Genomic DNA, 26,567 nt, shown 5'->3' with positions numbered 1-26,567 from the left:
CAGCCCAATTTTCAAGAATCTTAATGTGGTTTATTTTTTTGAAAGAAAATGACCACAGAGAAAACATTTTCTAAAACAACCACTTTCAAATTATACATACAGTGTATGTATATGTATGAATACATATATTTTATTCACACTAGAGATTTAAGCCAAGCAGGTGTTCTGGCTCTTTTCCCTATATGGAAAGTTCAAAGAGGAGGATCTAAACATGGCTTCTTCCTAAGTTAGGCAGATTCTTTGGAGCACATTTCACAGGATGTTACTTAGGTGCTCTAATTAGTGGGACAAAATAATAATTACAAGTACAAAAAATAAATGGTTAATTTCTTTAGCATAAAAATGAGTCTTAGAAATCAATAAGTAAAGGATAATCCTGTAGGAAAATAGGCACAGGATATATACAGAGAGCTCAGAAAAAGGAACAAAAACAGGAAATAGACATACAAAAATATACTCAACTTCGCTTATAGTTTAAAAATTCAAATGATGATGAGATAGCAATTTTCACATCCAGTTGGCAAAGATTAAAAAGATTAGTAATACCAGGATAAGATGTGAGGAAACAGTCACTCTCATGCATTGTTGGTGAATGTACTGATTGATGTAATGTTTTTGTGGTGGCAAGTTTGTAACACCAAAGTTGATCCAGGAATTTTACTCCGGAAGGTAACCGGAAACACATAAGTACACAAAGGCAAATTTACATAGATCATGATTGCAGCATAGTTCCTAATAGCCAGAAACTGGAAACAAACCACTAAAAAAAATGAGGTATATCTATATGTACTCACACAGAAAGTGTTCTAAGATATGGCAACAAGTGAAAACAGCAAGTTACAAAAGTGATATAGAAAATGGTTCCATTTTTGTTACATGCAAATGAAAAAAATCTGATGGCATATATACTAAAATGTAAATACCGGTTATTTCTGGGGGTGACATTTTGGAGAACCTTCCATTTCTCCCTATGTATTTCTGTAATATTTGATCACATATTAAAGGTAAAATAAAAAATAGTTTTAAAAAATAACAGTATGAACATCACTGAAGTCGTTTTTCTGACAAACATATTAGATCTGAATCTTAACACGAGGAAACAATCCCGTAAATTCAGATTATATAATATTCTACAGTACAATCAACCCAGACTCCTCAAATTTATCAATGTTATGAAAACTGGGAAGAGGCTGTTCTAGATTAAGAATAACTAAAGAGAACTAATAACTAGCAATGTGTGATCTTTGGATCCTGCACACATAAAAAACATTATAAAGGACCTTGTAGGACGCAATTGCCTTGGTGAATCTAGGTGAAAGAATAGGATTTCTAGAATTATATTTTGGGAAATATTAGTATAGGAAATGCCTCTTTTTTTTTTTTTTTTGTGGTACGTGGGCTTCTCACCGTTGTGGCCTCTCCCGTTGCGGAGCACAGGCTCCGGACCCACAGGCTCAGCGGCCATGGCTCACGGGGCCAGCAGCTCCACGGCATGTGGGATCCTCCCGGACTGGGGCACGAACCCGCGTCCCCTGCATCAGCAGGTGGACTCTCAACCACTGCGCCACCAGGGAAGCCCAGGAAATGCCTCTTTAACTGAAATGTATTGATGGCCTATCGATGCTAGGTGGTCCCATGGATATATTACCTCATAAAAAAGGAAGATGACTTCTTATCGTAGCTAAAACTCTAATTATTACTATTATTGCTGAGGGATACCAAGAGGTTCAATTCTAGAGTATCTTTGGTTTATAGATTTCCAATTAGTGCCTAGATGCCAACTAGGATTTATTATGAAGTTGGGGAATTTCAGAGCTGGAGGGTTTCTTTCAGGTTGCATGGGCTCAATCCTCATGATTTTACAGATGAGCAAAAGGGACCCCGTTGGGCTATGATGTACCCATAGTCAGTTAAAAGGAAAACTGGTTTTGGAAATCTTGACTTCAAATTTAGTACCCTTACAATAAAACCCTAAAGACTTATTTAGCACTAGCTGAAACATCAACAAGGGACTATGCATCATAATGGCCTGCCCTGAGATGGGCCCCTTCTGCATGGAAAAAGGCTTAACACTTGGAAAAAAAAAATGCATGACAATCCTCAAGGCACACAGAGCCTCCACCTCTTAGCACTTGTGATAATGCATGCAGGCTGTGAGTCCAGGTGGAACAAAGACATGCCATTTGCTTGACTTTTTTATTACATAAGAAAGCATGAGGGGGACATCCCTGGTAGTGCGGTGGTTGAGAATCCGCCTGCCAGTGCAGGGGACACGGGTTCGATCCCTGGTCTGGGAAGATCCCACATGCCGCGGAGCAACTAAGCCTCTGTGTCACAACTACTGAGCCTGCACTCTAGAGCCCGTGAACCACAACTACTGACCCCAGTGCCACAACTACTGAAGCCCACTCGCCTAGAACCTGAGCTCTGCAACAAGAGAAGCCACTGCAATGAGAAGCCCACACACCGCAATGAAGAGTAGCCCCTGCTCACCGCAACTAGAGAAAGATCTTTGCAAAGATCCAATGCAGCCTAAAATAAATAAATTAATTAATTAAAAAAAAAAACAACACAAGGGGGTATTCCCTGGTAGCGTAGTGGTTGAGAGTCCACCTGCCGATGCAGGGGATGCGGATTCGTGCCCCGGTCCGGGAGGAACCCACGTGCCGCAGAGCGGCTGGGCCCGTGAGCCATGGCCACTGAGCCTGTGCGTCCGGAGCCTGTGCTCTGCGACAGGAGAGGCCACAACAGTGAGAGGCCCGCGTACCGCAAAAAAAAAAAAGCACAAGGAGTTCAAGCCGACACTTTTTTTCTCCCTAAGAAATACAAAAGAGAAAAGTGCCTGCTTATGGAAGGTAGATAACAAGAGTCCTAAGTCCTTTACTACCCTCCTGATAAACATCTCCCTCACAACATTCCCAGCAGGCCTCACCCCATGTGGTAGAATGGTAGGAGAGACAGTAAATCATTTATCCTTTATAAAAGTTCTGTACCTCCTTCTTGACCAGGAGTCCAGATTTACATCCCCTATTGTATATTTCCTTCTGAGGATAACTCCTGCCCTACACGGTGAATTTAAGGAAACCAAAACCCCCTGTTTGTAAAATGATTTCTCTGACTGGTTCATGCTGATTCCTCAGGGGCCAGTGGAATGTCCTATAGTGGTGACAGTGAGAGTGTGACTTCTTGTAGTGGGGCAGGTACTGGGGGTGGGGCCGGCAAAGGGCTCTAGAGGACACAGAGCACAAAGGTGAACAAGGCTAATGTTTGCAGAGGGAAGCCCAAGTCAAATAGCTGGAAGAACACATACGATGTCAAGTCAGGAGGCTACTGAGACTGGGGTTGCTCAGTTTGGGACTGAATGGAAATGGGCTCGTAGGACAGACAGTTTAGAGCCAGGCAAGGTCTCTTGGAAAACGGTCCCAGATTCTAGCTGGCAGATAGAGCTCACCATTTGTGGCTGTCAGGGCCTGGTGTCTTGAAGCAACCAGGATCATGTGGACCCAGAAGAGCCACTGGTCAGTGAACAATAGTAAGAGCACCAGGGCCTGCATTAGAGTCTGGAGTGAAAAGTGGATCCCCACGTAAAAGGAGGTCAGCAGGATGTAAAGTCAAGGATAAACGCATTGTTGCCCCAGTAATCTAATCAAGGGAGGAGCCAGAATGCAAACATGAAGCCCAAGATAGCAGGCAGCCAAGGTCAGTCTTGGAGGAGTCCATGCAGTGCTGAGGTGGGATGGGCAGGAGTGATGCCAGGGTCAAAGGGTGGATGGTACAGCCACTTTGCATTCTGTTCCTACTGCTCTGAATGGGATGTGTCTTGTGCCATCCAAAGTTCCATCAAAAAATTTGTTTACTCTGTTTTCTTGCAATTAACTGGGAGTATGAAGGAACAAGGAAATGTTTGCTTATGGGGAAGAGTGTGTTTATGTTGACAGGAAGTTTGTTTTTTTTTTTTTTTGCAGTACGCGGGCCTCTCACTGTTGTGGCTTCTCCCGTTGCGGAGCACAGGCTCTAGACGTGCAGGCTCAGCGGCCATGTCTCACGGGCCCAGCTGCTTCGCGGCATGTGGGATCTTCCCGGACCGGGGCACGAACCCGTGTCCCCTGCATCGGCAGGCGGACTCTCAACCACTGAGCCACCAGGGAAGCCCAGGAAGTTTGAGTTGAAAGGAGCCCCAGAATTTCAATCCTGCAGGCATTTCTACTGGAATTTGCTGGAGCAGTAGGAAGGGGGGAATATGGCCGCAGGGACTGCACCGTGATCAGCTACACCGAGTTCTCCAACTGACTGGTTGGGGATCCATGGGTCAGGCCAAGGTGTTCTGTTTAGAAAAACTGTGAGAATGCACTTGTTTTGGAGAGGGTGGGTAACATTAGCACACACTCAGCTAATGAAACATTTTAACAGCTCAGCTAACAGACATTTATGCTTAAGCCTGGAGAGAATGGAACGGAGGAACCTTGGGTTCTAGGGAAGGTGAGGTTCCCAACATGGAAGCCTGAGGACATAGGGCACCAGCAGGGCAGGGGACAAAGGGAGCCTGCACCCTGAGGGTGCTCCAGGGCCTGCTCAGAAGAGGGTAGAGAGTAGGGTCCAGCTGACGGGATGCCAGTGTACCTACTTTAACACAACTTCTACCACAGTAGGTCAACCTTTATTTTGCACATAGGATTTCTGTGATTTTCTTTCACTTGGCTTTAGATCACTTGAAAACCACCACCTTATACCAACAGTACTGAGTGCTGTCCATGTTCTCACCTCTGTGTTAGATGCTTTCTTGGTTATTCATGTAGGACCCTCTTCTCAAGAAGTTTACAGTCTCTCTGAAAATCCCAGTTTTATCTAATGGCAAAAAGGAGAGAACAGGACTTCCCTGGTGGCACAGTGGTTAAGAATCCGCCTGCCAGTGCAGGGGACATGGTTCGAGCCCTGGTCCAGGAAGATCCCACATGCTGCAGAGCAACTAAGCCCACGAGCCACAACTACTGAGCCCGAGTGCCACAACTACTGAGACCGAGTGCCATAACTACTGAAGCCCGCACGCCTAGAACCTGTGCTCTGCAACAAGAGAAGCCACCACAGTGAGAAGCCCGTGCACCGCAACCAGGAGTAACCCCCGCTCGCCGCAACTAGAGAAAGCCCACATGCAGCAATGAAGACCCAACGTAGCCAAAAATCAATCAATAAATATATAAATTTATTTTTTAAAAAAGGAGAGAACAATAGGGGAGCACTTAAGTGCTAAGTGTTAGGGGCTAGAAGTGAATCACAATTGCAAGGAAAGAGAGATCCCTGGGTTATGGCGGTGAGGGGTCATGTCAAAAAGGTACGGAAATTTCTACCCAAAAAAGTGGCATTTGAGTTGAACCTTAAAGGAGAAGAGGATTTGGAAAAGTGGGGAGGGTATTCTTAGCTTTGAGAACAGCATGAGCAAAGGTATAGGGATAGGAACACTCAAGGCCAGTTTGGAAAATAGTAGATAGAGAAAACATATGGATGACTGACAGTGTTTTCCATTTTCTAAATTACTTATTCAGACTGTATCCTGAGCAACAACAATTTCCCGTGGTTTATAAATAGGTCCCAGTTATTTTAGTAGAATGTAACGCTGATGATCATTCATGGAATGTTCCACAGAGACTTCAGTCTCCCAAGGGCCAGGAGAAAATATATAAATGTGTAAGACATGGTACAGCACATGAAACATCATACATTACCATAGGTTCATCAAGCCTAGCACAAAATCTATGCAGAAACTTAGTGCTTCTAACCAGGTAATTGTCTCTCTGTCTCATTCTCCCTCCTGGATTTGTTCCTGATGTACTATGCAAAGTGCATAAGGCTTCAGATGACATGTACCTCTGGATACAAAAGAACGACAATAGAAATTGGGAGATTAAAAAAAAAAAAACAGGCACAAGAGATGAAGCCATTTGTCTGAGCTCACAGGGAGGGGGGTGCCAAGGTTACAATTCAGGATACCCATTGCAAGTTTCCTTTCACCCAAGATCTTGAAAACAGAATTCCTACCCACCTCCATAAACTGAGAAGTCACCAGAATTGGACTGAATTCCAATTCCCATGATTCCTAAGACGAGGAGCTTTTCACAAGGCAGGCATGTTCCTTGGGGGCTGGGGATCCCAATTTCCTATACTTGAGAAACATTCCATTGTGTAAGTACACGTTATATGGTGTCCAAAAGAAAGAAGATATTTATATTGGTAATTAATTAGTTGAGGGATGGATCTGTATTTTGTTGCAATTAGCATTATCCTCAATGTTCCTATTCTATTTTCCAATCTGCTTAAAAGGGATCACTACCGAACATTCCCCAGACTATGAAATAACACTACAAGTGATTCTAGAAGTTTTTGCAAAATTTGGAGGCTTCACCCACACACCGGCGCTCTAAATAAAAACAAGTGTTATTAAGTAGCCCTTTCATTCTTAAAATTAGGTCATCTTATTGAGTAATTAAAACCACCACCAATAGCATTTCTGGTCATTCCAATAATCCTCCCCCAATTTCTTAAAATACTACCAGAGTTGAAAAGGAAGTTCCACCCAACTTACCAAATGTAATAAAAACTGCCTGAGAAAAGTCCTTTGACAGGCAGAATTTGTAGCCAGTCAAAGAATATTATTTTCACACAGTGTTTAAGATTTACAGAATCCTTTCTTTTTTTAAAATTTATTTAATTTTTTGGCTGCGTTGGGTCTTCGTTGCTGCACGCGGGCTTTCTCTAGTTGCGGCGAGCAGGGGCTACTCTTCATTGCAGTGGCTTCTCTTGTTGTGGAGCTCTGGCTCTTCAGTAGTTGTGGCACGTGGGCTCAGTAGCTGTGGGTCACGGGCTTAGTTGCTCTGCGGCATGTGGGATCTTCCTGGGGCAGGGATTGAACCCGTGTCGCCTGCATTGGCAGGCAGATTCTTAACCACTGCACCACCAGGGAAACCCCAGAATCCTTTCTTAATGCCTAAGGTTTTACTTGGTCCAGTCATGCTGGATATAAGTTTTACACTTTATGAAGATTTTTGGAAGGGAGAGGGTAAAGGTATTCTTTTTTGGACATGCTGTCTTTTATAGTGATATGATAGCAACACTGGATTATATATTAAACCACCAGCTAAATATAAATTAAGTTCACAGGTATAATCCAATCAAGCATGACCTACATATATTTTTGGGTTTTGACATCCCAACATCTTAACCTTAGGGTATGAAAGAACTGGACTAGGAATTGGGAGATTCTACCATAGAAATCAAATCAGGTTTTTCCATTCTGATCCCTAAAACAAACAAAGACAATTTATTTGTTTTAGGGATCAAAAATTAAACAAAGACAAAAACAAAAAACAAAACACACCAGCTTTCCGAGATGTGGAAGTTTAGATAACGCCTTTTCTGTGTAGTTCTCAGGAAGTAAGATTCAAGTGCCCTTTGTTTGTATTTGTAAAGAGTGGCCACACACCCAGGTGATCAGGAAACACACCTTTCCTTCCTTTCTCCAGTATGGTCTATGTAGGCTTTCCCAAACTAGTATTCTCCCAGCACTCTCTCCACTGAATGTGACTTGAACAAAGGGCTTGGGGGTGGTGGGAAAGGAGGGTATCGTGGTACAACTAGCTTTGGAAATGTGAGACGTCCACCTTATGAAGCATGGTAGCCTATTAAAGTCTGAGAAAATCTGCAATTAAATTCAGGTCTGTTTTGGATTATCTGAGCATTTCCGAAGCCAGCTTCACCACGGAACTCCATTCCCCTCTAGGCCGTGCATTCTGTGGGCTACATTTAGATAAGCAAGAACACTAGCTCAGACACAGGTCCTCAAAGGCTTTCTCTGCCACTTGACAGCTTTGAGAATTTGGGTAAGTCACTTACCCTCTCAGAGTCCTGGTTTCCTCATCTGAATTATGTAGAAAAGAAATCTAGCTCTGCCAGCCGGCCCTTGGCTTCACCACCCCGCCAAGGAGCGAGCCTGAAAAACCCACACTGGTGGGCCCCAAGCGGGATACCCCCCCACCAGTTGCCGCCGGTCACCTCAATGCCGGAGTAGAGCAGGGTTCCGAGTCTGTGGAAGACATCATCTTGGTCCTGCCTGCCCAACCCACTCTCTGACCTTGCTAGTCTCTCAGGGTCTGAGACGCTGACCTTCACTGCTCAGCTATGGGCTCCAGAGACTCTACTTTCTCTATACTTGTCCAGCTGAGTAAACCTAGGATGCTGTTACACCTGATGGGAGTGAGGAGTGGGCGGTCAGGGCACCAGAGTAAGAGCCCTCTGGGGCCTCAGGCAGAGTGAAACTGTAACCAGCAGGGGATGAGTGAATTTTGGCACAAACTGGGCTGCTGCATGGTAGGGAACCCCCAGCTGAAGAAGAAGAGGAGGTGGCTTGACCAGGCCGTGATCGGGGAACCAATGAATTTTGTCTACCTGACTCACATTGGCTCTAGGGAGATGGGGGTTGGAGATGGACTGGCCATGACAGGTGCAGTTCAGGAGCAGATCAGATTCAAGGGAGAGCAAGACAGGCTGTGGAGCAATTCTAGGGGCTTGTAGCTCCAATAGGAATGGTTCTGCTGTATGTCCAAGCTTCACTCTGTCCAGCCCAGAAGACATGCTGCCCCTACCAGTTTCCCTCCTAGAATCAGTGACCCCAGGGCTCCTCTTTTCCCTATCTAATAGTGCCTCAAAAGGCTTGGGCGGGGCTTCCCTGGTGGTGCAGTGGTTGAGAGTCCGCCTGCCGATGCAGGGGACGCGGGTTCGTGCCCCGGGCTGGGAAGATCCCGCGTGCCGCGGAGCGGCTGGGCCCGTGAGCCATGGCCGCTGAGCCTGCGCGTCCGGAGCCTGTCCTCCGCAACGGGAGAGGCCACAACAGTGAGAGGCCCGCGTAACGCATAAAAAAAAAAAAAAAAAAAAAAAAAAAAGGCTTGGGCGCTGGACTCCCTCTTCTCCCTCTGGCTGTAGCCCCTCCTGGAGATGGGATCAAGGCAGCAGGACTGACCAAGTGACTACTCGTTAGCCAGAGAAGCTCAGCTGAAGCCCTGAACACTCTCAGATCTGAGGGAGGAGTTTTCTTGGACTTGGAATGTGATTCCCTTCTCCTGAATGACAGCCTAGGTGCCATATGCTTTTAAACTCTTAACCTGGAACTCCTTAAATATGGTCGGTAGGTGAGATGACCAAAGCTGAAGCTGGCTTTGCTGAGATGCTGCCTACCTCCCTGCCCTTCTCTTTCCTCCTGGAATGAACTGAAGCAGATGTCAAGCAGGGACTGGGAGGGTGACCCCTGGCTAGTTTACTCTTTCTCTTTAGATCTCAGACTTTAAACACACAGTGCCTCAATATGTCTCTGCCAATACCAGGGTCTTTCTCTAGGTAGGCCTCTAACCCTATGTTTCTGTAGCATTGCTGGCTCCCTATGATCTTTCCTTTTTTTAAATTAATAAAAAAATTAATTAAAAAAAGAAAATAAATCTATCTCTCATCATATTTTGAAGACATAGTATGTACTCAGTAAAGACTTGCCTCCTTCCCTTCGCAATCCATGGTAGTATAAATCTTTCTGTGTCGCACCAAGTGTTCCAACATCCTCTCTCATGTGACCACTTTCTTTTTCCAGTCTCATCTCCCAGTAACAGGGAGAAGTGCTAACGCTCTTTTAAAGCCAGACTCTCTAGAATGTAAACTTACTAGCTGTGGGACTTAAGACCAGTTACCTACCTTCTCTGTGCCCAAGTGTTCCCACCTGGAAAATGGGGCTAATAATGGTAACTGCTTCATAGGGTTGTGAAGATTAAAGGTTAATATTGATAAAGCACTCAGAATAACATCTGGCATAAGGTAAGTGCTCAATAATCTCATTAAAGCTACTAGGAGTTTTATTTTCTAATCATACACTATACTCCAGACATACTTGGCTCTTGGCTACACAAAGATACCTGATGCTTTCCCATGTCCATGTCTTTGCTCTTGCTGACCTCTTCACCTGGAGTGTCCTTCTTCACATGTTCAACCTGGTAAAATCCTATGTATTATTCCAGGCCCAACCATGAATGCTACCTTCTTGATGAAGGCTTTCCAGATTTCCCCTAACCTGGTATCTTCCTCTTTTATTTATTTTTTTTGCAGTACGCGGGCCTCTCACTATTATGGCCTCTCCTCTCCCGTTGCGGAGCACAGGCTCCGGACACGCAGGCTCAGCGGCCATGGCTCACGGGCCCAGCCACTCCGCGGCATGTGGGATCTTCCCGGACCGGGGCACGAACCCGCGTCCCCTGCATCGGCAGGCAGACGCTCAACCACTGCGCCACCAGGGAAGCCTGGTATCTTCCTCTTTGAAGGAATCCCCTCAGGGCTTTGTAGCTCTCTCCTGGCTCTTATGTTCAACTTTGTATGCAATGAGTTTTATACTCCTGGAGGAGCAATACACACACGCACGCGCACACACACACACACACACACACACACACATGCAGCACCCAGCAGTGTGATCAAGCAGGGAAAACTTCAGGCTGGGAACCAGGAAACCTGGGCTCTGGTCCCAGACCAACCACTCTATAATCTTGGGTAAGTCACTTCATTGAGATTTGGTTTCCTTTCTTAAAACAGCGGGTTGGATTAGATGAGATCCGAAGCCTCTTCTATCTCTACCCTTCTGTAAGTCTAGTGTACACTCCTTGGACTGCCATATACATGCCTGTGGGATTTCCAGTGACTAGAGGAACAAAGTTTGATCCAGAAATATCTGGTCACAAACCCTTGATTGCATTGTTTTTAAAAGCAAAAGACTGAACAATCCAAATAAATAAAGTGTGGCATATAATGGAATAGTAAGCGGCTGTAACAACAACAACAACATAGAATAAGGAAGCTTACCATGTGCTGAGAAGGAGAAAGCTTTAGGATGCATTAAGTGAAAAAAATGGCAAGATACAGAACAGTGTTTGTAGTCTGCTACGTGTTGTATAATAAAGGGAGAGAAGTAATAAAACTATGTATTTGATTTTGTTTATACATGCCTAAAGAGACACTAGACAGGTATCTCTTTTAGAGAGGTGCCCCGTTAGAGCACATAGAAATTTAAAAAGTGGTTACCTATGGGGAATGGAGGTGGGGCTATGAGGTGAGTGGGGACAGGGTGAGAGTGAGAATTTCAATGCATACCTTTCAGTACCATTTGGATTATTTAAGAATGTGAATGTATTGCCTACGCAAAGAAAAAGCTAAAGTTAAAAGAGAAACCTCTGATGGCGACAGTATTTTTAAACAAAAACATATATTTATCTTGTTGATTTTCAGTTTTCAGTGAGGCTAGGGAAGAACTAAGGAATGATTTACTAATTGATTGCTGCAGCTTTGTACTGGGGTATGAATCCCTGTGGCAATGTTGTCATCGGAAAGGTGAAACTTTGGCAGTTGAGATATTCCTGGAGTTTTCTTCTCAAGCCAGCCACATTGATTCTCCAGTTCATACCACCTGATACAGGTGCTCACAAACCAGAGGCCTCCATCTGTCCGGGATGTGGCCAGTGATTGTGTGAAAGGCCCCCAACTACAGCATCAGCATCCTATTCTTTCTGGAGGATCTGGGAGAATTCAGTTGAGGAGGAGGACAGGGGCAGCCTAGCAAATTCTCAGATCCTCTTGGAGGGCAAATTAACAGAAGAATGACTGGAGAAGGCTCTGATTAGCACCTACATTGCCAACAGCTAAGACACAATTCAGAGAATGCATTCGGATAATTTTCCCAGCCTTCCCTAGAATCTACCCCTCAGATAGCATAAATCTTCCCACCAAATGGGTAAAATCCCCAGTTCTTCTCAGATTCAGTTAGCCCACTGCCTTAAGAAACTTAGACCTAAAAATATTTTTGTTCCTACCAGAGCCCTGTAGCAATTAGAAATCCAATATATGATTTTCTCAGCTTGCCTTGGTCTAAGGTCCTCTTTGGAGAGAATCCTGAGAGTGTCAATTACTTGCAGCTGAGACAGGCCCATACTTACCCAGCAGGTATTGTATCAAACCCCAGCACTCCCACTCAGCTGCTCCTGGGAAGGCCTCAGAAGAGATTTTCAAAGCAGACTTCATAAAAACAAACACTCCCACCTCTACCCCCATCTCCTGTCCCTTTCGAAAAACAAACAATACTGCTCTGTTCACCAAACACAGGGGGATTTTCTGTTTAAAGTATTTTTTCTTATTCCATATTGGCAGCACTTATTAAGGAGCAGATGACTTTCAAGTTGGGTGAACTTTGAAACATAAGCACATAAGAATCCAGGTGCTTAAATTTTTTTCAAACTTAGACACATCCTTACAGCCCTGAAAAGTATCTTTTTAAAGTTTTATTAAAACTATGTCAGTTTAAAAAAAAAAAAAGGGTGCCTTTGACCACATCTCGAGTCATTATGTTTGCTTTTAAAGCTTGTAGTAAAATGACTAAAATCCTATTTCCCTTTTCAAACTTTTGGAAACAGCTTTGGTGTCAGATGGACCTGAGTTTGAATTCTGTTTTCATCAGAATTCAAGACCTGTAAGACCTCAGGCAACTGACCCAATCTCTTTGCCTCAGTTTCCTCATCAATAAAATGGTGATAATTATGGTACGTACCACATAGATTAGCTGTGAGGATTAAATAAATACATGTAAAGCACTTAGAGTGCCTACATATATATGTAGTAAAAATAATAATATCAAAACAATAACCAAAAATTATTATACATTGCATCTCATTTGGGGAAAATGCTTATTAACTGAAATTTAGCAAATATTTCCTCATTTTTGTGAGTCTTTAAGGGCCCACATTTCAGTCTTAAATAAAGGCTTATTATTAAAATTGAACACTTGCTTCCTCTAACCTGTGTGTAAAAGAAAGAACCCAAGAGAAGAGACCAGCCTGCAAACCATGAGAAGCAAGCAAAGACAGAATTTCATCGCCTCTATGGCAAATGTTCAAATAGTCTTAGTGTTTTTGTCATCCTCTGAGAATGAGGTGTAAAGTTTTGGCTGTGACCACACATCCCCACCCACTCAGTATCTGAGGACAGAGGATGGGAAATGAGGAAACCCCAATGTCAGAAGTATGATTAGAGGACAAGATCCAATCACTCAATCCAGACAGAAGAGTTTCCCTTCAGACCAGCTACATGTTAAACTTCTCCGACCTCTGTGAGGGAGTGGTTTTTCTCTCTGTTTCTCTTTGTTCCTCACCCATCAGCCTATGAATTTTTGCAATTTCTTGAATGAATTCTAGGCATGAATCTAGCCCACTTCTGGAATCCTTTACATAGGCCAGCAAAGTATGTCAAATTGGCGTGGGTGGGTGGTTTATTTTGAGGCAATGGCAAGATGTCATTGCCAAGGTCGTCTTTGGACTTCCAAAAGAATGATACCAGTCATGAAAACATTAGCCATGCCTGCCTTCTGCTCTCAAAAAGCATCTGGCTTGCTGTCCACAGATACCGAGGCCATTGTGATGGAGGCACTATGGGAAGCCTGGGGGTTGGAAATGACCTCACTTTGGAGTTCTTGCTTTGTGGCATTTTCCAAATTCTAGGTGCTTTTCTTCTGTTTTCACAAACCTAAATAGTCAGAATGCCAATGACTGAGGTCCCCATTGACAATGTCAGAAACAGGGTTGTCCAATAGAATTGTAAGGTGAGCCTCATATATAATTTTAAATTTTTGCAATAGTTTTACTTGAAAAAAATAAAATAGAAATGGTGAAAATAATTTTTTAAATGTTTTATTTAATCCATTATACCCAAGATAATATCATTGCAATGTATAATTGACATTTTACAAATTGAGGTATTTCACATTCTTTTTTTCTAAACTAAGTCTTTGAATTTGGTGTGCATATAGAGTTCATAAAATTTACAGTTAGAACAAGTAGTTTCAAATACCCAAGTTGTTCTAAACATACTTAAAAATTGTCTAATAACTAAAGCAAGATCAATTTTAAAATTTGTTAATTAAAATTAAAAATTCAGGTTTTCTGTCACTCCAGCCACATTTCAACTGCTCACTACCAGATGTGGCCTGGTGGCTACGGTATTGGATTATGCAGGTTGGGACAATGAAAAAAGTACACGTTGTTATAGGGAGAGCCATCACACTCTGAGCTTTCCCCCTCCTCATTCTCAACTGCTACTTACTAAAGGGAGATTCCAGAAAATTCTTTTTAAAAATTTCTACTTTGGTTTCAACAATAAGAACTCAGATCACTTTTATATTTCTGTAGTGGAATAATGAGAATCAAGCTGCCTGAAAATATGCAAGTGGAATAATTAGCTTATATCTGAGAGGTAAATTGTGATAAACCCTTTCGCAAGAGGAGCATGTAGGAAAGTTTTTTTTTTTTTTTAACTTTATTTTCTTTATTTTTTTGGCCGCACTGGGTCTTAGTTACGGCACACGGGATCTTTACTGAGGCACAAGGGGTCTTTCGCTGCGGTGCACAGTCTCTTCATTGAGGCGCTGGGGCTTCTCTCTAGTTGTGGAGTGCGGGCTCCAGGACACATGGGCTCTGTAGTTTGCGGCACGTGGGCTCTCTCATTGAGGCTCGCAATCTCAGTAGTTGTGGCGCACGGGCTTAGTTGCCTCACGGCATGTGGGATCTTAGTTCCCTGAACAGGGATTGAACCCGAGTCCCCTGCATTGAAAGGCGGATTCTTTACCATTGGACCACCCGGGAAGTCCCGGAAAGTTATAAAGAACATGCAAAAGTCCGTTTACCTGATGTGACAAGTGGTTTGTTGGTTATGAAAAAATGATGTTAAATGACGAACTAATAAAAAAAAGATTTTCAATCTTGAGTTGCATTTTTAAAATTGAGATGAAATTCACATAACATAAAGTTATCCATTTTAAAGCAACCATTTCAGTGGTATTTAATATATTCAATATGTTATGCAATTACCGCCTCTATCTAAACATTTTCATGACTCCAAAATAAAACCCCATACTCATTAAGCAGTTATACTCCATTCTCACCCAGCCCCTCACTCCAGCCCCTGGCAACCACAATCTGTTTTCTATCTCTATGGATCTACCCATTCTGGATACTTCATATAAATGGAATCATACAATATGTGACTTTTGTGTTTGGCTTTTTTCACATTATGCTGTGTACATATGCTAAGTGTACAATGTACTAATACATTGTAGAATGTATCAGTGCTTCGTTCCTTTCATGGCTGAGTAGTATTCCATTGTATATACCTATCACAGTTTGTTTATCCATCAATGGATGGACATTTGCGTTGTTTCCGCCTTTATGGCTCTTGTGAAGAGTGCTACTATGAACATTTGTGCACGTGTTCTGAGTACCTGTTTTCAGTTCTTTTGGGAATATAGATAGGAGTGGAATTGCTGTATTGTATGGTAATTCTATTTAACTTTTTGAAGGACTGCCGAACTGTTTTCCACAGCAGCTGTACCACTTTGTATTCCCACCAACAGTGCTTGAGGATTCCAATCCCTCCACATTCTTGCCAATACTAGTTATTTTCTGCTGTTCCCCCAGTTTTGTTGACATATAATTGACATACAGCACTGTATAGGTTTAAGGTATACAGCATAATGATTTGACTTACATTTATTGTGAAATGATTACAAGTTTAGTTAACATCCATCGTCTCCTATAGATACAAAATAAAAGAAAAACAATTTTTTTCCTTATGATAAGAACTCTTAGGATTTACTGTCTCAGCAACTTTCACATATATCATAGAGCAGTGTTAACTGTTGTCTTTGTGTTGTACATTATTTATCTTATAACTGGAAATGTGTACCTCTTGACTATGTTGTCCACCCTCCCCTCCACCCCCAACATCTCTGGTAACCACAAATCTGATCTCTTCCATTTTCTTGTTTTACTTTTTTTTTTTTTTAATTAAAGCTACCCTAGTGGGTTGCATTTCCCTAATGACTAATGATATTGAACATATTTTCACGTGTTTGTTGATTGCTTGAATATCTTCTTTGGAGAAAATTCTATTCAACTCTTTTGCCTATTTTTGAATGGGGTTGTCTTTTTGTTGTTGAGTTGTGAGTTCTTTATATATTCTGAATACTAAATCCTTATCAGATGTATGATTTGCAAATATTTTCTCCTATTCTGTATATTTTTTCACTTTCTTGATACTGTCTTTTGATGGACAAAAGTTTTAAATTTTGATGAAGTCCAATTTGTCCATTTTTGTTGTTGTTGTTCATGTTTTTGGTGTCATATCTAATGATTCATTGCCTAATCCTTGGAGCACATTTCAAAAGAAAACTAAAATTATAGCTGTATATCTGGAAAAAGACAAAGTTTTGTTTTACTTGAAACATAAATTTATATTCACCTGTTAATCTGTTGAAAAACAAAGTGTTTCTCTGAACATGTTTACTGAGTGAAAGGTCACTTCTCTTTTGCAAAAGCCACAGCTATTTGATACACATTTTTGTCTTCTTTTAAGTTAATTAAGAACTTAGAGACACCTGCAAAGCAACCTATCTCCTAATTTTTCAAGGTTTTTATAATTTCCACCCTTTCTAATTTTTTACTGTTAGCTTGACCATGCATAATTTGATGGCAATATTTTTAGCCTTTCTTGAGACATTTCAAAAATACTCATATTTAATTGGTGTATGTAATGCTTAATTATAATAAGCATAATTATTAGGTATAATAAGTATAACTGGCATAAACAAATTCGGGGACAAACACATCTGCCTTGGTAAATATATAACACAACTGGTAGGAGCTGAAATACACAGATGTAGAAGAGTATAGTCTACCAGCAGAGTATGTTTGTTGTGCCTTAGACATCAGTGTGCTTACAACACAGAGCGAGTGAACAGTGTCATCCAACAAGTGGGCTAAGTGAAGAATCATTAAGAGAACGTCTACTCTACTATTCCAGAGGTTCACATTCAGAATTACTTTAAGAATTTTAAAAAACCTGCGGTAACATATACATAATATTTACCATTTTAACCATTTTAAAATGTACAGTTCAATGGCATTAGTTCAGTCACACTGTTGTGCAACCATCACCACCACCCATCCCTAGAACTTTTTTTCATCTTGCAAAGAGAATTACTTTTTAATAATTAATATGCAATGCCCAGGCATACAGCTCTGATATACTAGCTTCCGAGTAGATATCATTGGCACTTAGTAGCTGTGTAAACTTGGACAACTCAACCTACCCATGTCTCAGTTTTCTCATTTGTAAAATGGGGTTGATATCTACCTCACGGAACTGACAAAAGGACAAGATAGTATGGCATTTGCTAAAGCACTGTAAAAACTGTTAAGCATTTTATAGTGGCTACTTATGATCATTATTATTGTTAACAGAAAAATTTGAAGAAACTTTATAGAAAGCTGAGACTATTCTGACCATGTTACAAATATTATTTCTAAATATTTACATTACCATATAGTCAGATTGATCATCATACATATGTTTTACTTGCTTATTGATTGACCGTACCCCCTATTACAATGGAAGATTCATGAAGGCAGTGATTTTTTACTGTTTTGCCCACTGCTCTATTTCAGAGCCTAGAACAGATTAAGGCATACATATTTCTTGAATAATTGAAAGAATGAATTATTTTATTCAGCAGTAAGTGTGTTATTGGTGCTCAAAACGTATTCATTCATGGTAATGACAGTTTAAACATGTAAGTCTTTAGGTGTCCCCAGTGCAAAATTAATGTGTAAATCACCAAATGGAACATTTCTAATATGAGGAGACTTCCCAGACTAGTTCAAGGTTAAAAGGAAGTCAGGTTTAAGAATATTAGAAATGAAAAAAGTTATTCAAGTTTTCAAAATGTGTCCTGATTTTAAAATTTTAGAGTACTATTATTATAATAAAAGATGGACTTTCTTTTTTTTTCTTAATTTCTATTGTGGTAAAATATACATAACTTAGCATTTATAATCTGAATTATTATTTTAGTTATTATAAAATATTGGCTATATTCCCCACGTTCTACAATATATCCTTAGCTTATTTTATACATAATAGTTTGTATGTATATGGGTATTAATTGTGTTAATATAACCAAGGAAATAGTTAAAGTACCATTCTCTCTTTTCTAAATAAAACAGGTAGTGGCAGACAACACTATTGCTCATTCATATCTGATTTCAAGTGTAGCCACATGACTTGCTTTGGCAAATGAAATGTGAGTGGAGGAAACCTTGTGTCATTTCTGGGCAGAAGTATTTAGTTGCTGATACTTAACCCTCCATTACATTCTTCCCTTGCAATGGATATTGTGGGAGTACCCATTGACATGAAGGTACCATAGTATTAAAGTATTCTGGAACGTTGAGCTGACACTTGGAAGACAGGTTCCCCGGAGAGTCTCCTGGAACCACAGTTGACTTTGTATAAGCAACAAATTAGTTTTTGTTGATTTGGAAAGTGCATATTATACTGAGATTTGGGAACTAGGTGTTATCGTAACACAGTCTATGGTGTTATCATAACAGTCTATAGTGACTAATGCATGTTGACAAGATTTTCCCCTAAATTTTAAATGGAAAGTTAAAATAACTATTTATATCTCTAAAATTTTGTAATAAAGTATTATTTCTATGGGAGACAAAGCCATATATACTCACATGGTTTTAAAAATGGAGAGTAGAATGTTACAGACAGGAAACCAAGGAGTTTAACGTTCCTTTAAATCAACCTTGATTCTAATGTGAGGATAAACTTCAGCAAAGTTGCTTCTGAGATATTTGGGAATAATCCTTTTGAGTTACCATCATTATTGCCTAAAGTTTTTTCTTTTTCTAGATTCTTTCTTTCCACGGAGATATGTGTCTTCTCCAATAATCTCTCCAGATTTAGACTTTTTTTTTGACTTGTTAATTTTTCTTGGTCAGTGATACACTGGGGTCTCCTGGTGATGCTTCCCCCCGCCCCCTGCTCCCCCAACCAAAAGGTAAGAATTTGAAATTGCTAGTCAGGTATTTATAGTGAAACTCTGAATCCTTGTCTTTCACATGTTTGGAATACTTACTGCCACTTTACTAAAGTATCTTGCTAAAGTTATGAGTGGCTTTCCTTTTTGAAGGAAAATTTTAAAACTAAGTGGGAGTGGAATGGGGTAGGGGAGGTGACTCATGCATCAAATGCAGATTTATTCCAGTACTGTTATCTGTGATAAAGGAAGCAGTTAAGAGTCACAATTTCAGACTAACATTGAAAGAATTTAAACAGGCATTTCTCAGTACTGCCATTGTTTTCTTTGGTATTTCATTAACACTGTAGGTGGGGAGGTGCTGGGGGCTCTGGCACAAAATAAGTGAAAGGGAAACAACTTTTATTTCTAGTGGGTTTCCGGCATTACCTAACAAGGGCAGCCACATACGTGTTGATTCTGTTCAACAAATATTTTTTGAGTACCTTTTAAATGCCTGCTATGTACTAGCAGTGAACAGAGAACCCTGCCTTTCGAGAGTTCACCAGGCTGTGTTGATCAACCTTGTGAGAAAAATATTAAATCATTTGCCTTCCTCAATTTTTTTTCATATAGATCAAATATAAACTTTGGTCAAACATTCAAACTGATGACGAAAGCCTAAAAGGAAGAATCATCTTCACTTTGCGGAGACGATTTTGTTTAGTTTTATTTTAAACTATTCATGAAAAATACATACAAAAATATAAATTCATCATGTCTACTGATTTGAGACATAAGCACGATCCTAGCTATTTGACTGTCTATTATCATCATCATTGTTTATTTTTTGAAAAAATTTTTATTCAGGTATTGAGGGTCATATCTTTAGGAGAAAAGCCTTAGGGCTTTTTTTTTTTTAACAACGGAGAAGGCCCCTCTTCCCTCTGAAGGCTTACAGTGCCGCTTTGGGCACTTACAGAGCACGGAGAAAGTCAGTTTCTCCAGGCTGTTTCAAAGAGCGTTTCTATTCGTGGTCCTGGTGATGACACCATCTTTTCTCCTCAACAGTGGCAGTTCCAGAATTTCTACATAGCTTCGGGTATTGCCAGGGTAGGCAAGCTGGTTGAGAATCGGCTCTAGCACTTGCCAAGTCTCCAGGAAACGTCCCGTGTCCATCTCACGGTACATGGGTAGGGGGAGAACTCAAGCCCTCAGGCCATCGCGTCCCCACTTCCTAGGTGTGGCTCGGGAAGGGCACCCGAATCAGGCTAAAGTGAGCCGGCGTTAGGGCGAGAGAGGCAAGAGTTGCGCGAACCACTTGTAGGGCCTATTACCAGCTACCCCGAGGGAAAGGGTGAAAAATCACTCATAAAGGAGGAAAATCTTGACTTCACCGAGGAACAACCGCCTTCCCTCCATCGCCCAGGTTTCCCATGGAGAGGTCACCACCGGTCTTCATCAGGCTGGGCAGAACCTATAAGGCAACACCACCTAGAACTAAAACTAAGCCACCAAACGACTCTCCAAAGCCTCCCTCAACACGCTCTCTCCATTGCGTTCCAAACGCAAACATCGGGGGCAAAAGGAGGCTGCACGAGTCACGTAGAAAATTAGGCTGCCCTTTTCCATGGCGATAATCGAATTAGCCTCAAATTAAACATGAAATTGGCCCTTGCCGGCCGTGGGGACAAAGCCCCCATTGTCCCTTGGCTCGGACAGCGCGGCGGCGGTGCCCACCCTGCCCAGGCCAGCCCCGGCCAGTCCCCGCGGCAGGGGACAAGGTCGGCGCTGGGCCAGGGCAGAGGCTCCGCGGGGAAAGCGTAGACGCGCCCGAGGCTCGGGTCGCGCGCGGAGCAGGCGCCGGGTGGGCGGCTGCGGGACTCACGGCGAGCGCGGAGGGCTGGCGGGAGTGGGAAACCGAGGAGGGAGGAGCGCGGCAGAGCGGAGGAGGGTGTGCGGGAGAGAGCGTGTGTCCGCGCGCGCGTGTGCGCGCACCCGGCGCCTGCCCGCGTCCGCGCGCTCCCTCTCCCCGCCCCTCGCCCCCTCCCTGCAGCTCCCTCCCCTCCTCCCCCCGCCCCATGCTCCCGCCCAACCCCCGGAATCAGTGCAGCTGTTGCCGAGCAGGCTGCGGATTCCTCCAGTCCCTCCCTCTGCCGCCTCTCCGCCCGGAGCGAGCGCGCAGCCCCGCGCAGCAGCGCCCACCGGTCCCGTCCTGTGAGCCCCGGCCCCAGCCGCGGACAGCCCCGCGGAGTCGCCTCCCGGCCCACCCGCCCGGCCGCCGAGGAGCGGGAGGAGGACGGGAACCCGGCGCCCCCACCCCCCTATCCGCGGGAGGTAGGTTGGGGGCCTGAGGCAGGAAGATGCCAACTCACTGGGGCTGTCTCCCGGGCTGGCTCCTGGGTGGCGGGAGGAGGGGCGCGGGCCCAGGCCGGGAGGACGCGGCTGTCCCGTCGTTGCCCTGCGCCCGGGGAGCGGGGTGGGGGCGGGGAAGCTGTAGAGCCCGGGCAGTGGCGGCGCGGGGAGCCGGGTCTCTCCAGTGGCTTCTGAGTACGCGGGCTGTGCGGGGCGGGGGGCGGCGGGCGGTGGGCTCCGCAGTGAGGCGGTCGCAGAGCAGCCGTGCGCACCGCGGCCGCCCAGCCTCATCCCTGGACGCATTGGGTCCGATTCCTTCCCCGCCTCCGCCGCCTCCTCCCTCCAGCCGGGCGCAGCGGCCCCCGGCGCGGGGGTGGTTGCGAAGTGGGCAGACGGGAGGGTGTATTTTCGGGTGCCCTCTCTCTAGCCCCGGCTGGTGGCGAGCGGGGGCGGTGTTGACAGGGCCGGGCTCTGCGCGTAACGGTACGGGGGATGCGGCCAGGCGTGGTCCCGGCTGCGCCGCGCTGCAGCTGAAACGGAGGCGGCGTCCCGGCGCCCCCACCCCCGCCCATCCTCGCGCCCGCCCCCCGCCCTCCCTGCCGTCCCCGCTCTCCCAGGGCTGGGCGGGAGCCGCCTCGGGTCGCGGAGACGCCGCTGCGCCCGCCCTTCAGCTCCTGCCACCCTCTCTTCAACAGGTTTGTGCCAGCGCGGGGACCCTCCGGGCTTGCCTTTGGGGAAGTGGGCTGGAAGCCCCTCTGGTCAAAAGCCCTCACACCACGCCCGCGGCCCTCTTTTTGGGGGGAGCCTTCCCTTTGTTTTTGTGATAGGAAAGATGCCAAGTGCCTGCCGTCAGATGGGGAGGGGGAGTGTTGTGGGCATCGGTACACAAACCGTGTCTGTTATTTTTCCAGTCAAAAGCTGGGCCAGATAGTAAGTGAGGAGAGGGCGAGTATGGGGGTGCTTCGGCGAAGGAGAAAAATGGATTCGGTGGGGTTTATCTGGACGGGGATGTGATTTTTTTGGCAAGATGGATGGCTCACGGTGCCCTCGCCGTGATGCAGCACAATGCAGCAGTATCGCAGCCTCCCCTGGTTCTCGCTGGCGGGGCTTGGCAAGGCCACTCGGCGCCTGCGGCCCCCGCCGGGCCCCACCCAGGCCCAGGGCTGCCCTTGGCCGAGACCCGGAGCTGCTTCTACCTTGTCATGCAGCTTCAGCTGGATGTGGCGTCGGGAGGACCAGGTCACCTAGTTGTGAGGGGGGGAGTCTTCTCTTTGGGTAACCCCCTCCTGCCTAGTCTGTTGGGCCCTGCTGGGATGAAGGGGTGTCCTGCAGTGCTCATGCGGGCAGAGGTAGTCGGCCTGCGGCTGCGGACCGGAATCTGATCTCCGACTAAGGGACCTGAGCCGTAGGGAGGGGCTGGCGGGAGGACTGGGCCCAGTGGTGTGCGGAGGCAGTGGTGCAGTCTGTATTGGGAGTCGCAGCGTCTTTTCACCCGTAATCCGTAAACCACAGCCCAACTCTCCATCTATTTCATCATATGTGAAAGTTGATGTTTATTATTTGGTGCTTTACAGCTACGACATTACGGTACCTCTGTCTTTGATCAATACTAAGAGTATGAATTTTTCCTGTAGGAAACCATTTTTTGAAATGAAACCATTGATATATTTTAGTTCATATGTCCCTGAGACATTTTAAAAAATATTAACATTCAGTAAATTGTTTTAAAAAGAACTTATATATGTTTCTGATGGCTGGTAAATGATTTCTTTAACCTGCATTTGCTTTGTTTTCATCGTTTGCGTTTTCTGTAATAGAATACAATTACATATTCGGACTCTTTATTAAGGATTATTTGGTAAATGTGTCATGGTTGATGGTAAATTGGTATTCAGATTGGCTTTGATAGCCAAGTTAAGTCTCCAGTCATGAATAATGGGATTGTGGTGGTAACTGACTGCATTTGTTTGTTTATATGTATGTGTAGTTTTTATATACATATATTTTGCAGATGTGGCTGGGGAGGGGATTGTGAAGGGCAGACTACCAGGGCCTGTGTAGCTGGTATCTGGTCAGAAGGAGATGTTCCAACATCCTCATCTATTTAGTCTGGGGTAGTACCCGAGGAATTTCCCTTCTAAATGCCACTTCTACAATTCAATGTGGGATGGTAAATGGGATACATTTCAGATTTCACCCCAGGCTCTTCTAGAATGTATAGGTGAAAAAGGGGATTTCAGTATGTTAACTGGAAGGGAAGATCAGTGTTTCAAAGCAAGGTGTGTCTGCTTTTATTTTTTAAATCTCTAATGAGCCCAGGTTAGTGGCATTTGATTTTATGTGGCTCTGCAGGATAGAATTGGCTGCAGAGTGTGTGGTTTATGTGCATTATTTTCAGTAATAGAGGGCCATTAAAATGTAGAATTTTTTAGATTTGGGCTAAACCTTTGTGCTGGTTGTATAAAATCATGTTGCATTCTGATGTTTGGGAGTATTCCTTCCATGGATTATCCAGATATTTTGGATTTACTGTGTTGTAAGAAAATACCCTGTGTTGATGTCACAGGAGGTTTAGCTGTTCTGACTTACCAGGTGCAGAATTCTGTTAGGTTAAGCTCTTTGTAACTCTGTTTTCTCTGGATGGACCAAAACCTTCATCAGAGAGAATGAATGAGAAGTACTGGGGCAGTGCAGAAACTGCTGTCACTTGGATGTCTTCTGATGTGCAGGCTTTCGGTAAAGAGCATCTCTCAGATGAGAGTAGTAACAACTGTCTGTGATGTTGCAGGAGCAAGCGACAAGACCTCACTCTACTAGTGACACATCCTTAGCAGAGACTTGGCATTGGCAGAGTTTCCTTGGAAGAGTATGTGAGTGGTTATTTTGTCTTGCTGTATGAAAGTATGACTTTACATGTAGAAGTACTATTTTGAGATGGGAGGATTTTACTACTTCTAAACAAATATAGGCCTGATGTGTGGAAATTATTCGGTGTGGTTTTTGTTGAGATAATAAGCTTTTCCTTTTAACAGCATATTCTTAGAGAGATTTTAAAGCCCAACATACATATTTTTTACATGCAGTGATGGGATGCTCCTTTAATTATGTGGGGCCCCCCCACCAACATCTGCATGATAATCAGGCCTTAATTAATGTTTTGTGAATATCTTTATAGTAGTCCTGGTTTCTTCCTTTGAGACTTTTGGGAATGTAAACCGTTCTTCCATAAGGAAAGGGCTAACCCCCCTGCTGGAAAAGCTATTTCTCTAGGTCTGTGCAGGTGAGTAAAACCTCTCCTGGAGTTCTCTTGTAAGTTTTCAGTCTTTGCTGTTTCTCAAAGCACCTTTTCTTTGCAAAAGACCTAGTTTAGTACTCTTGATTTTTTTCTGATAACAAGTGTCCTGTATCCAAGTTTTTATAGTGTAGGAATAACGTCATCAATCTCTACTTTGGGGGAAAATGAAACGGTCTCAATTAGATACTCTCATATTTCTATTTTTAAACATCACCAGAGAAGGCATTTTCATGATGTCTCTTGCTACCATAGTGAGGTGAGGTTCGTGGACCAGCAACATCAGGACAGGATCACTTACCAAGTGGGAGCTTGTTGTATATGTAAATTCTTAGAGGCTCAGTCCTTTCCAATCAAAATTTGCATTTTAACATGACCCCTAAGTGGTCTGTATGGACATTAAACTGAGAAACTGCTGTACTCTTTCAGCTAAAAGACCTCCATATCAAAATGTTCTTACTAGTATCTTTTGTCTTTTGCGGAAGTATCAGCATATTTTTTCCCCTTATATCACTAAGAAATTGATGCGTGCATTGTAAGTTATTTAATACAGAAATATTAAATAAATATTTAATTTAAAGTTCTATAATCTTCAGGTGGAAGACCTTTATTTACTGTGTTTATTTAGATTAATCATTTTTTTATGTTCTTTGCTAAAACACCTCTAAAGTTGAAAAAACAATCTCCCCCCCACCCCAGAAGAAGGCATTAGTTTTCAGATAGCAGAACTGGAGTCTAGGAAGCTAAACCCCTGACCATAGGGTCCCCTCTACTACCTCTGCTCTCCTCTGGCATCTTGTTCTCTGTCATCAGCTATTTTTCCTGGTGTATTCAATATCCTGACCTTCTGGTCCCTTTTTTTCCCTTAAAGTTGTTTTTTATTAAGTGATTTGTGTATACAAAACAATGCTCATAAAAGATATGTTACAGAATCACAAATCAATGAACACTCAGGCAGCCACCACTTAGTTCAAGAAGAAGAGCCTATTATACATTCAGAGTCTCCTCTGTGTCCCTCTGTCATCCCATCTGAAGCAACCACGGTCCTGAATTTTGTGTTTATCATTCCCTTGCTCTTCTTTATGGGCTATCCTCTTAAAAATTCTTATTTATTTTATATGTTTCAGAACTTTATATAAATGAAATTACACTTTACGTATTTTTCTGTGACTTGTCCTTTCAGATTAACATATTCCTGAGACTCATTCATTTTGTTGCTGTAGTTCATTCATTTTCACTGCTGTGTAGTATTCCACCATGGCTTATTTATTCTTTCTACTGTAGATGGAGATTTGGATTGGTTTTAGTTTTTTGTTTTTCTTTTGCTATTATAAAAGGGCTGCTATGAATGGGTCTTCTACATGTCTCTTATTATGTATGTGGGGATACATGCACATGCACACAAACATATTATTTGTTTTTCTCTCTCTCAGGAATGAAATTTGCTGGCTCATAGGGTATATGCATCATCAACCATACTAGATAATGCCAAACCTTATAGATAATGCCAAAGAGATTGTATTGATTATATTCCTACTAGAAGTGTACAGATGTTATAGTTTTTCCACAACCTTGCCAAACTTCAAAATGTTGTCCAGTCATATTTGTGAAATGTTATCTCATTGTGCTTTTTATTTGCAATTTCCCTGATTATTGAGATTAAGTATATATTTATAGTATTGATCTTTTGGGTTCCCTCTTCTGTTAAGTCCTTGTTTAGTCTTTTGTCTGTATGTCTTTTAGATATTTTTCTTATTGATTGATTTAATGTAGATTGCCTAATAATCCCTTGTGGATTATATGTGTTGCAAAAACTACCTCCCAGTTTGTGCTTTTTTTTTTAAAAAACTCTTTGTGATTTATTTTGATCAGTCACTCGTAATTTCGGTAGAGTCATAATCAAGTTTTTGTCCTTTAAGGTCTGTAAGGATGATTATGTTGTTGCAGAAAATTTTTCCTTGGTTTGGAAAGAGCTTGGGTTTTAGAGTCAAACAGATC

General features: G+C 43.1%; 1 protein-coding gene and 1 pseudogene across 1 annotated transcript in view; both read left to right on the top strand.

The window, feature by feature from the left end:
* Positions 1 to 8,322: 8,322 nt before the first annotated feature.
* Positions 8,323 to 8,562, top strand: LOC136134190 (CDC42 small effector protein 1 pseudogene; annotated as a pseudogene).
* Positions 8,563 to 21,065: 12,503 nt separating this feature from the next.
* Positions 21,066 to 26,567, top strand: part of SPTBN1 (spectrin beta, non-erythrocytic 1) — a 196,109-nt gene continuing 190,607 nt past the window's right edge. Inside the window, exon 1 of the mRNA XM_065890892.1 lies at positions 21,066 to 21,259. The gene's annotated coding sequence lies outside the window, so the exon portion shown is untranslated. The remainder of the gene's footprint in view (positions 21,260 to 26,567) is intronic.

The sequence above is a fragment of the Phocoena phocoena genome, chromosome 14 (assembly GCF_963924675.1).
Source record: "Phocoena phocoena chromosome 14, mPhoPho1.1, whole genome shotgun sequence".
NCBI lineage: Eukaryota > Metazoa > Chordata > Mammalia > Artiodactyla > Phocoenidae > Phocoena > Phocoena phocoena.
This window is presented reverse-complemented; position numbering and strand designations above follow the sequence as displayed.